This window comes from Acomys minous (genome assembly GCF_964271855.1).
Source record: "Acomys minous genome assembly, chromosome: 3".
Lineage (NCBI taxonomy): Eukaryota > Metazoa > Chordata > Mammalia > Rodentia > Muridae > Acomys > Acomys minous.
Genome location: NC_140485.1, coordinates 95,883,633 through 95,896,942, shown reverse-complemented (window position 1 = coordinate 95,896,942; position 13,310 = coordinate 95,883,633). Strand labels below are relative to the sequence as shown.

The window sequence follows — 13,310 nt, the reverse complement described above, 5'->3', positions numbered from 1 at the left end:
TGGTCTCAGTGACGTCAGCCTTTGGTTTGTGGATGCTGTCCTGGCGTTATCCCTTGAGCGTGCATGGCATCTCTCTGGTTCTTTCATCAAAATGCTTGTAGCTTTCCAATAAGGCACTCACACATTGAAGCCTAGGCTTGACTCTACCAAGGTGCTACAGTGAAAATGTGTTCAGTTCTTAAGAAAATCAATGTACTTCTACATCTAAGCTCACATCCTGAGGGCTAGACACCTACGTCTAGAAAGCAGCTCTCAAGGTGCACTGGTACAATACGGTCACAATTGGCCATATGTGGCCATGTAAATTCACACCTAAATTTGTGGGCTCAATTTTCTTAACAAATACATTTTATTATGAACTTATTAACTAACAGTACCTCACTTATAACCAACTAACCTAAACAATAGGAAAAGAAGGTTAAAGAATACAATAATGAAACTGTAAGGATATCAGTTCCGAGGAACGATTCTCCTGGTATTGTCAGCAGGATTTCTTTTGCTGGAGCCTGGAGCCACCAGAACCCAGAACCTCAGCAGGAGGCTGAGGCTTCCCTCGAGTGGTTCTCTCTAGGAGCATCTCGAAGTGGAGCGATAAACAGCCAAAACTATCCTAATTCTCCAATGGCCTCACCTCTTGTTTTTGGCTCACATTTATACCTCCTCTCAGAATTTGTTCAAGGTTGTTTTTCAGCTAGTTAACAACCAATCTCCCCCACATGGTGGTTCGACTTCTAAGGGGATAAATATCACCTGTTTGCTCACAAATCTTTTTCTCATCCCACAATTGTGATCTAAACAAAAAAACATGTTTATCTCTCCGTCATAAATTCATTTGCGTTAAATATACTTAAAATCATTTTCACTATTACGTACCACAGGACAAGTGCATGGTGGCACATGAGGCCAATGGCCACTGTGCTAGGCAGTGAGGACATGGGCTTCACAGTTACTGTAGAATGTTCTGTGTGGTGTGCTAGTCTAGCACGTGTTTATGGTGTTTTTTCCCCCTAGGAACTCTTGGTACTTTTATCTTTCTAAGCCCATTTTCCTAATATAACCCTCCGGCCAGCAGTTACTGCCAGTGTTTAAGGCATCCAGCTCTCATCTGCTTGCTTAGTGCTATGGTTCACACCCTTCTAAGAACTGTATGTTTTATTCTCCTTGTCATTTGCCGGATGACTCCCTATTATCATTCAAAGGGACCTGATTAAAACCTTACAAACACACACCTGTCTGCCCTTCATTCTCCTGCAGCTGTTACTCTTACAGGGTCCTTGTCCAGGGGGGCATCTTCAAGTTTGTAAGTCTTCGAGTCAGGGCCCTACTTCCCTCCAAGAGCTTTCTAGTCATGTGGACGACAAGAAGTATCAGTTTTAGTTTACACATCTCCCAATGCTGGCCCAGAACCAGCAACTTCTTCTAGGAGCCCTGGTTCCTTTTAGTGGGAAATTGACATTCTAGGTCTACAGTATAGAATGAGGCATTCTCATGATCAAGTGTCTCTCTCTCTCTTCTCTCTGTACATGTGTATATTTGTGATGGGTGTGTATATATGTGTGCGTATGTATGTGTGTGTATATAGTGTATATTTGTATATGTTTGGATGTGTTGTGTGGATGTTAAGGATGACAGAATTTAGAAATACTCATGATTTATTTGGTTTATCTCATAGTGGACATATAATAGCCTCAGAGCAGCAATGCTAACACTACCAGCATCAGTGTGGTGCCTGAGAACAGATCTTTTATGCGTGTCTGCTCTTCCTGTCTTAGCTTGCCCAGGGATGCATTACATACAGTGATGCAGTTTGACCACAGAGCTATGACAGCTTAGCTTCTCCTTCTAAATGTTTATTTTGGATTTGTAGGTGCCATGGTTTACTTTTTTTTTTTTTTAAGATTTATTTTATTTATTATGTATACAGTGATCTGTCTGTATGTACACCTGCAGGCCAGAAGAGGGCATCAGATCACATTATAGATGGTTGTGAGCCACCATGTGGTTGCTGGGAATTGAAAGGCTTTTAACCTCTGCACCGTCTCTCCAGCCCTATGGTTTCTTATTGACATTGTACTCTAGGCCAGTGTCTGTGCTAATCAGCTTTCTGTCACTGTGACAGAGTACTTGAGATAATCACCTTAAAATGGCCATGCACTAGACCCTTTCCTGTGGACAAATCACCTTAAAATGGCCTTGCACTAGGCCCTTCCCTGTGGACACCACTGGCATTGGACAGAGCCACCAGCAGAGGACCTTAGCACATGGACTTCTGGGGTCACTTATCTTTGCCACAGAAATGTCTCTAGTCATGCTGTCTAAAGCTTATTTCTGCTATGCCCATGGGAACAATACTCCCTAGACTCTTACCTAGAAGCTTTGACGATACTATCCTTAGTTCACACTTTCTTTTCTTGATAGTTTGAAACACTACTCTTTTTTTTTTCCTGGTCTGAAGTACTCATCCACTACACTGCACGATGATCATATTCTTTTCATAAGAAATCTTTATGTATGAAAGCCTAAAGGTCATCATTTCCTTTAAGGTTAATTTGCATACACCCTGGTGTTGCTGACACAGGCAGATATTTTCTCTTATAACACTGACTTGCTTCACATTCCTGAAAAGGTTTTTCTTTCTGCATCACTATTCTTTTTTTTTAAGTTTTTCTTTTTCTTTTTTTAAGGTGCCCATTTATCTGAGTTAAATCTTTGCCTATTGTTAGCGCTTGGCACTTTAAATACTCTTAGTGTCTTCTTTTGTTCTGAATTTAAGATTTGTATTTTAGCTCATTTTGAACTGACGCGTTGCACATGCAGCCTCTTAGGGACTCTTCTCTCTGGCACGTGTCTGTTGTCTTTGGGAAGTGTATAGGCCCCGTGTTTTTGTTGCTCTCATAAGTTTCTGTAGGGCTGGCCTCTGGTACTCTCCTGTTGCACAGTCTGGGAGCTCCCCTGAGCCCACAGAAGGAGGGAAACTTTTCTAACATCACAGAGTCCCCCTTTTGTTGCCTCATCAATATGTACAGAAGGCTAAGGCTTGCTTTGTGTTCACAGTCTTACAGTCTTGCATCATAATCATCATAATTTTTTTTTTGTTTTTTTTTTTTGAGGAAGGGTCTCATGTAGCCCAGGGTAGCCTTGAACTTGCCATGAGGCTGAGATTAGCCTTGAACTAGTTATGCAGCCTTGAATGCTCAATTCTTCTGCCTTCATCTCAAGTGTCAGGATTGCAGGCATGTGCCTCTGCCTGGCTCCCTCATCTTTACTGCCAATGCCAGGCTCAATTTTGACACATCAGCAATTTCTCCTCAGATCGGTCACGTATCTAGTAAAGGAGCTTTGATTCTTTGGTTTCAAGAGTATAAATGACCAATCATCTTTACTTCCTTTCAGAATAACTCACCAAGGATAGCTGGACACATCTGGAACTGAACTGGTTGAAACCTCTCTCAGGATTAGCAGCCATACTCACTGCCTTAGTAAAGGTTTCTGTGGCTGCGAACAGACGCCATGACCATGGCAACTCTTATAAGGAAATATTTCCTTGGGGCTGGCTTACTGAGGTTTAGTCCATTACCACCATGGCAGGAAGCATGGCAGTACACAGGCAGCCTTGGCACTAAAGAGGTAGCTGAGAGTTCTACATCCAGATTGGCAGGCAGCAGGAAGAGAGAACGAGACACTGGGCCTGGCTTGGGCATCTGACACCTCAAAGACCACACCCAGTGACACATTTCCTTTGACCAGGCCACACGGCCTAATAGTGCCCCTTCCCTATGGGCCTATGTGGGCCATTTTCAACCAGACCAGCACACCCGCATTACCTGCTGCGACTTGCTGTGGACACCTGTTATTGGGTCCTTGTGTTCTGAGTCTCTGCAGATACCCCACTGCTCCTTCGTTTCTTCACTGCGCACACACCCTGGCCTCATCCCCACCATCTCCCTCTGTTCTGAGATTCGTAGAACACCTGCAGTGCAGTTCTGAGGCGAGGGCTAGCTGTGGGCGATGCCATTTGACTCTGCAATGGGTCACGTGTCCAAGGCTGAGCTGCCGCCTGCTGGGCTTTGGTAGGGGAGGGCTCTGACACAATCATTATAGATCTGCTGATGGACTCGTCATAATTTGTGGCATTACTGAAAGGAGTGGAACAAAGGAGGAGAAGCCTGATTGCGGGGAGCTTCTGAGGGAAGATCTTTTCCTGGGTTCGTCCCCTGCCACTTCCGCTTCCTGCCTGGTATGAGGGGATCAACCCTTCCCCCACCACAATGCTCTGCTTTTCCACGACCCAGAAGTAAAAGAACCAGCCAAGCACAGACTAAGAGTTCTGATATTGTTACCCACCCCAAATGAATCTATCCTCTTTTTAAATGGTTTCTAAAAGGTATTTGTTATGGAAATGAAAAAGTGACAAACGTCATGGCCATTCAGTTTTGCAACCCAACTATTTCTACTTTTGTGTGAAGATTCAGAGATAAGAGAGATAAGGGTTTTAGAGTTACTGGCACTGGGCTGGCAAGATGGCTTAGTGGGTAAACGTGTGGGCTGCAAAGCCTGATGGCCTGAATTTGATGTCTGGAATACACATGGTGGCACAGGGCTGACTCTCACAGCTTGTCCTCTGACCATCACATATGCAATAATGGTATGCATGTGTACACGTACACACACACACACACACACACACAATCAAATAAACAGAAAACAAAAACTTCTTGTATTCTTTCCAGAACTTACCAGACATATTTATCTTAAAAGTATACTTTTTCACACATCTCCCAAATGGACAACTAAATGAAAGATCTGTTGTTGGCTCTGTCTGCCTTGCTGCTGGCTGGCACTGCCAGGTCCTCGTCCCTCATCTGGGGATGCTCTCTCAGAAGGTCATCCACTTCTCCTGTGGAGGCCCCTGCTCTCCTTGGAGATGGTGGGCACACCACAGGAGCCTCGATGGGGCCGTCCCTACCTCCCTTCCTGACAGTGTTTCTTTCTCTTTGCCACCATGGTGTGTAGGAGCAGACACACGGTCTTTGTTAGGAGGTTGTGAGGTCACAAGGAGGCTGAGGAGGAGGGCTACGCATGCCCAGAGAAGATCCTAGGCTTTCAAGTTCTACGGTAACAGAGAATAGGCAGTTGGGACAGACTGAGAGACAGAGTTAGACAGGTTAGATTCTTCAGTATTGACTTGAACTTTCCTTCCAGTATATTGAGCTCACTGAAAAGAAAAAGGAAAACTGAAAACAAACAAACAAATACCCCACACCAACCATCCCAGACTCCCTTGGAATTTGACTTTAAACTGCGACCATGGTTCTATTTACCCTGGTGTTCACATGATACTTTGATTTGTAACTGGGTCACCTAGACAGAAGTATCTATTTTGTAGACTGAGGCTAAGACAATTGTGTTTTTGACTTGGCCAGAGCAACAGCATCTTTCTGAATAGGGCTGAGCTGGCTGGTTTTGGAGCTAGCAGCTGCCGTGACTAAGGCAAAGCCGCGGACCCTCTGACAGCTTCTATATGGCCCAGGCATGAGTGCTGGAAGCCTAGTCTGCAGCCTGCTTCCACTGCCCTCCTGTGACCCCAAAAACCCCAAGCCCCAGACTATGTCACTTTCTGTTCACTCCACCTAGAGAATCCTGCTTTCCACAACTGACTCCTGCCCATCAGAGCCAGGAGGAGGGTAAGGCACACCTGGCCCCGGGCCCCGTATCTCAGGTACCAGGATGTGGGTGACTCCCATTTGTAGGCAGGCACATGTGTTTGGTCCCCCAAGGAGGCAGAAGGGACAGTCTACTCTTGGTACACATAGAAATGGCAGTGACAGTACGTCTTATATCCAAGCCACAGCCGATGGTATTTTTGATACTCTTTTTATATTCTCCTTGAGGATTCTAAAATAAAAATGTCATTTGTATTCTTTTACAGAGCTTTTCAGTGTTAGAGGAATGAGACACGATGATTTTTTTTTTCTGACCCAAATCAGGTTAAATGCTTCCAATTTAGGATGCAATTTATGAACTATATGGCTTCCCTCCCATTATCTGGACTTAATATCTACCTTGTATAAATATGAGCAAACCTCTCTGCTTTGGCCGTGTGTATTATAAATGCAGGGGAAGAAGCAGCAGTATTTGGCTGTGTTGTTTGGTGGGCTCAAACTAGAACATTTAACCACTACTTAATGGAAGAGGTGCTTGGCTTTGAGGCCTGCAGGCAACAGGGCTTGGTCACTGCACAGTGATGGTGTGTCCAAAGGGGGCACTTTTGACAGCAAAGGGTAGGAGGCATCAAGCGTATGGTAGATGTTTTTGAAGGGAAAAATATGTGACTACTCCAATGGGGGCTGGATTCTGCCTCAGGCCAAGGGGTCACCTCTGAGGCACAGATCTTCAGGAGCTCTGTTCCCTGTGTCCTTGCATTTCTGGGAACAGCAGCAGCTGTGGCCTGTCACTCCTAGAAATATAAACCAGTGAGTCGCAGGAACGGCCATGTGTCTTGCCTCTCACGTGCAGGTGACAGCAACCTGCTTGTTTCCCTGACACCAGTTCCAATAAACTGTTTATTAGTTAATGCCATCTTACATTTAAAGTATTGCCCAGTGTATGGAGTTTCTACATGCCCCAGGCTATTTCCTGCAGCATTAACATTTTCACATACTTTTTTTTCTATTAATAATATTGGTTAAATTATCATCAGCTAGATCCCATACTTTATGCTTGCCTAATGTCCCCCTTTCCTGGGAACAATGTCCAGGACACATTACATCTGGCCATCAGGACACCTCAGGGTTCTCACAGCAGGGATTGGACCTGACATCCCTGAAGCACACTTCACCTACATCTTTTTTTTTTTAAAGGTTTCCTAAAGTCCAGTGACAACATGGACAAGCAACTGAAGCAAGGTAGCTGTAGAGCTGTAGCCTGCAAGGCAGCCCACCCAGCTATCTTTATTTCTGTGGCTCCCACCACTGAGCCGCTGTCTACGATGGAGTTCCGGCTGTTCTGCTTCTTGCACACTCAGACAACTGAGGAAAATCCTCTGAAGGCTCCAATGAGGCCCCAGTTCCCATCCAGGCCGACCAATTCCACAGTGCACAGATTGCTAGGACTTACCAGGTACACAAAGGCTCAGTGCCTTTGGCAAGATAGCCTTGACATCTATTTTGTATCCTTTTTTTTTTTTAAAGGGGTATTCTTTTTTCATTTAAAAAATTATAAAGAAACATAGTCCACAAGTTGCATCATTGACATAAATAAAGAACATTAAAATGAAGAAATTCAAAGAGTAGACCATAATCCCAAAAGGAAACTGAGTTTTGCTTAGTCATCAGGGAGTAGAGCTGTTTGAAAAGATTAGAAGGATTAAGAGGCGTGGCCTTGCCGGGGTGGGTGTGGCCTTACTAGGAGAATTGTATTGCTGGACATGGGCTTTGAGGTTTCAAAAGGCTCATCAGTCCCAGTGCTTCTCTCCATCTCTCTGTCTCCCTCTCTCCTCCCTCCCTCCTCCTCTCTGCCTGTGGACCAGGGTGTAAAACTCTCAGCTATGTGTCCAGCATCATGCCTACTTGAGTGTTGTCATTCTCCCACCATGACAGTAATCGACCAAGCCTCTCCATATCTCTGGAACCCAAAAACTGGAAGAAACTTAATTGTGGTAAACAGGAAGGATGCTCCATCGGTACTGAGATGCATTACAAAGTTATAGAGCAATGCTCCTGCCCTCCGTCTTCCCTCCCACAGAACCAGCTCTAAATCCATGCCTCAGACAGACATCTGTACAGTGAAGCAGTCTTTAGCAGCCTGGGGATGCCATGGCATAAGGGCACACCACTGCACAGGGGTACCGGGCTCACCTAAGATGAGGAAGGCATCCCTGAGGTTGGTGTGTCCATAAAGGGAGTCAGAGCCAATAGAGGGCATCCATACTGGGGACAATCCTGAATGAGGGCTGATGGGAGACTAATTACATATGAGGACTAATCAAATAGGCATAACAAGGGTAAAGGGAGCCAAATATATCACTGTTGGAGAAGGTCTGGGATAAACTCTGGACACTTTGTAGTCAGAAGCATCACTACAAAACTACAGATGTAAATGTATTTTGCCTATACTTACAAAAACTGGATCTTATAGATAGCTGTGTACTTCTATATACAGTTGTACATATCTGGGCATGTCAGCACAGTGTGCTGTTTGAGTGGGCCTGGGAGCAGTGACCCTGCAGTGGCAACAGGTACACCTAGTGCCCAGATCTCGGCTTTAATATAATTTTCCACTAAGAAGAATCAGGGACCCTTGGAGGAGTAACTGATTTCAAGGCTAGGACAAGCAAGGAACACAATGAACCCGAAGCATCTTGTGCCAGAAATCGGGAGAGCACTCTAAGAAAGATGAGGACATGGCCGGAGGACATGGGGGCAGGCTAAAGGGACTCTGGTAAAATTGGGGACAATTTAAGTATCAAAATGAGTAATATCAATGATGGGTTACATCCCATTGAATATAATAAGTCAAGATCCCATAGTGAGGAAAGTAAACATATGACAAAGTGAAAGGTTTGGTGAATAGAGGCTATTTCTAGAGTTTTAAAGCACCTTGCTAAAATATTCATTAATTAAAACAGTAAGTTCAGAATGTACTACTTTAGTAAAAAAATTGAAATAAAGATTATGAATATAGGCACAATTTGAACTGTATGTCACCAGATGGGGTACAACAAGAAGTCACATGACTTGTGTAGTGTTTCTGTCTGGATTCATGATGTGTCTTAAGCCAACAGACATTTACTCCGTCTTTGTATGGCTACTCTTATTGAGCTAGTCAGGAACTTAGGAAGGGCCTAGCTTGGCTCTAGTTCAAGGTCTCTCACAGGGCTGCTGCCAACCCACTGGCTACAGCCACCATCAACTCAAAAGTAACCCAACGTTGGGAATCTGATACTCCAAGCTCATTTCACTTGGTTGACAAGACCAACAGATGCTGTAGTGTTTTCTGTGTCTGTGCATAGGACTGCCCACAACATGAAAGCTTGCTTTCCCCAAACAGGTGGCCCCCAGAGATCACTTTAAAACCTAATCAATTCTGATGTATATGCTTGGCTAATAGTCTGGATTTTAAATCACCCCCAAAAGCTTATGTCTTAGAGGCTTGGGTTGCCAGCTTGGAGCCCTAATAGGAGCTAACAGAACCTTGAAAAGAGATGGGTCTTGGGTAAGTTGGATACACGGCAGGGTCGATAAGACCTCAGCCCCTTCCTCTTGAAGCAGATCTGCTCTGCCACACTCTCCCGTTGTCATGCTCTGCTTCGCCAAAGGGCATTGGACCATGAACTGGAGCCTCTCAGACTGTGAGCCAAAAGAAAAGTTTTCTCTTAACAAGTTAATTGTCTCAGGTATTTTACTATAGTGATAGAAAGTTTGACTAAAACACTCCTAGCCAAAGAAAGGACCCTGGTACAGAGTGGGAGGGGAGGATACTGGAGTTTTAATAATAGAAGTAGGGTAGGGTTGAAGGCTAGTCATTGCACTTGGAATCATCAGAACAAACTAAGTCAATGTCCAGTCTACAAAACAATGGGCTATGTCCTTCAAAGTGTCAAGGTCATGAAAATCAAGGGTGGGGTCGTGTTTCAGAATGAAGGAGACTTTAGCGACTAAATGCAGTGTGAGGTTCTAGACTGGACCCTCCCCTACTCAAGGATGCTACTGGGATGACTAGTGGGAGTTAAATGGTCTCTGAGGATGAAAGAGCAGTAATGTGTTGGTGCTAATTTCCTGATGTGCTGTGACCTTGAGGACAGTCTCGCTCATAGGAAATGCCCACTACGGGGTGATCAGGGTATGGCTGTTGGGGAAGGGAGAGACGGCATCAGCTCTGCAACTTAATCCCAAAAGACTGGGAAGAGGTGTATGTCTGCTCTTTTACTGCAACTCTTAGGAAGACCGAGATTATTTTCAAGTTAAAGGGGTGTATCATTCTAAACACAAGAGACATTTAAAGTTGTCTAAGTGAAACTATTAGAATGCCAAGAAACTCCTGGTTTTTATAGGTCAGAAATATGTAGACTTTGGTAATTTCACATGCTAGAAAATTCCAAGAAAATAACACCAAAGATAATGAAATTCTGGTTTTCAATAAAAATGTAAAAGAGCACGTAGGGCCCTTCTGATCTCTCTCTCCTGCAGTTGCTCTGTTGTCCAGTGTCTGTGGCATGGCCGCTCCTACAATTCCATCAGGACAGAAGATCTGTGGTTGTGAAGTTTCTAAAACAATGATCCCTGAGTTCATATTTCTCTTTAGACAAAGTCCCACTTCTCTGCACCTCTTTACAGCAGCAATTTCTGAAGGAATGGTTTCCTCTTCCCCAAGTTTCCTGAATTCCTGTGAGCCATCTATTGTGATCTTGCCCCAACCCAACCTTACGCTACCCACAAAGCCCTTCGGCTGTAGCTTTCACCATCTTCTGCCTGGTTCTTGGATGTGTCAAGCTAGTTCCTGCCCAGTCCTTAGTGTGTGTTCTCTCTGCACTGAACATATTCCCAGTCATTTGACAGCAGAGTCCTTCTAACTCAGACCTCAGGTTAGCCCCTCCGAGAGATATGCCTTGTGCACACGCAACTAATCCCAGCACTCTAGAGGTGGAGGCAGGCAGAGCTCTGTGAGTTCATTGTCACCAAGGCTACACAGTGAGATCTTGTTTCAAGCAAACAAAAATACAAAACCCCAAACAAAACAAACAAAAAAGCTAATCTAAAATAGTGCCAGTGCCTTACTTGCCTCAACCACTCTCTCCCATTTCCTTGGTTTGTATCTTCAAGGCATTTGCTTCAACATGAAATTGTCTTATGGATGACGTCACTGGCTCATCCTATCTGCATACTCCAGGACAGAAGGACTCTGAAGGACTCAGACACTCTTGATTGTTACTCTCTGCCCAGTGGCAGAGGAGCACCTGATAGACTGTAAGTGCTTAACACACATCTAGCAAGTAAATGTACTGCCCACTTCCTGCCTCCAGCTGTAAATCACCCCAGCTAGACTTGAGGCCGTGGTCATGTCAATTACACATTTTTAGGCATTACTCTTATTTTAGATCACTTTGCCCAGCCTCAGACCAAATGAAGAGATGTCACATTGCCCAGCAATGCAGCTTTTGCTCGGGTACTCTGGGTAATGGAAGGACGTGACACTCGGTGACGGAGACTCTCACTCATATCATCAGGGGTAGCACTAACTAGTCCAAAGATTCTCTTTTCAGGAATCTTAAGTCTTCATCGGGACACTTTCCACTTACTGGTTCCCCAGGTCAACTAAAAAAGCCTGCTTTACCTCACAGTGCTCCCAGCACTACTGAAGAAGATGATCACGTGACTTCTAATCCGCTTCTCTGAGATAAGCACCCTGGGCTATCTCAATATGGAAAATTAGCCAGCACTGAGCATGAGAAAGGGCTGCAAACTCTAGTAGCCTGGATTGAAAAATAAAAAATAAAACCTTCCTATGCATCTTATCTGAGAGCTACAGGACGCGTGTCCTTGGGCTGTCAGACAACTGTCTCATTTCTCAGGGCTGTCTTTCTGCTCTCTGGAACAGCTGGCTTCTCTGCCTCATGCTCTCGCTGATACGGAGCGAGCTGGAATATTCACAGCCAGCCAGGCTCCTAAGCATCCTCCTGGAGACTTATCATTTACCAAACACATTTGCGGCTCTGTGTTTTCTCTGCTGAACACATTTTACATTTTAATAAGGAGAGAGAAGACTGATGCGCTGTAACGGTTCACTAACGAGCTTTGTGGCAGGGGTTCTTTGCTGAGGGCATTGAACAATTTATTTCACAAACGTCTTATGAGTGAAAAGCCGTTTTTTATTGTCCTCTCTTTGGGGCTTTCCCTGTGTTCGCGGTGCAGGAGAGTGACCAGCTTCTGTGGTCACACAGACAATATTTTAGCGACCGTCAGTACCCTCCACTGTCTCAGATAAGAGAGTGAGCCCTCAGTAAATATCACTAAATGAGTGAGTAAATAAACGAATTAGGAGCCAAGGATCACAGAGCCAGGGTTCCCGGCCTGAGCTCTCACTTCACAAAGGGAGCCATGGTTCAGACCGGCAGGGACTCAGTTCAGCAATGGCAGGGGTGGAGCCACATCCCAAAGCCCCGATCGCCATCATCGTGGGATACTTGGGCAAATGAATTTGTAGTTAACTGGCCAAGCATGGACAGTTTTGTTTGGTTGTTTGAATTTGTGTTTAATAACTAGTTCACCATGATGGCCTTATTATATCCACATCCTCCAAATAACAACTTTAAGCTAATCACAACAAATCAGGCCGTGACAGGGGTTGGCATGTGACCCAGTCCTGCCCACTGGGACACAGCAGAGAAAGTGTGCTGCCTAGGGCTCTGGGATTCCTTGTTCCAGAGCAGAGAAGGAAGCCCATTCCCTCTGAGGCTTCCGCGGCTGTGATGGAACGCCAGGAACACACAAAGCTCATGCACCCTCTCCGCTGGAGGCCTTGGCTATGCCTTTCAGGGAAGATAACAGATGACTTTTTTGGTTTTTGTTGGTGTTTTAATGCATTTTATGTGGTATTAATAGAAAGGTTTTATCCATAAAAAGTTAGAAAAATTAAGATAAATTATATATTAGTGCACCTTCCCAACTACAAGCGTATAAAAAGTCCACCTAGTGCACTGCTAATTCAGTCTACACCATAGAAATGCCTAGATGTGGCCTCTACCTATGCATGTGACTTTACTGTTTGAACCAGAGGCGTTAGGTGTTCTGGTAACTGGAGTTAAAAGCACTCTAAAAAGTCCAGGCCAACTGTGAGAGATACTTTATAAACAGAGCATTTGTATCCTTTGCTCCTTAAACAAGATAATTTTTTTTAAAGCATAGAAAATAAATGAACACTTCTACAGTCAGCTAGGATGTGATTTTTGCTGGAAGGAGACATCTTAATGGCCTTTCAGATAACTCTGGATATTTAGAGGTGTTATAATAAAATTGGACAATTGTTTTAAAGGTTTGTAATTGGGACTGAAACTATCTGGATTGACAAACTGTTCACACTCTTATGTAAAATCCACTGGTCTATCTTGAACCTGAAATGTATTTTTTCACCAACACAAAGTGTTTTTGTTTTTTTGTTTTGTTTTGTTTTTTGTTTTAACAGCCTGCATTAAAGTCTACGGGGCTTTGATGATCTTTCAAATGGCAGGTAACAAACAGGTTGTATTTTAGCAGTATTTTTTAAAATCACATTAAAAAAATCATTTCTAATCTTATCAGGAAAATCTGTATACA

The 13,310-nt window shown here is 44.2% G+C and overlaps 1 protein-coding gene across 1 annotated transcript in view; it reads right to left on the bottom strand.

The window, feature by feature from the left end:
• Nucleotides 1-13,310, bottom strand: part of FIG4 (FIG4 phosphoinositide 5-phosphatase) — a 118,793-nt gene that overhangs the window by 4,309 nt on the left and 101,174 nt on the right. The window lies entirely within an intron of this gene.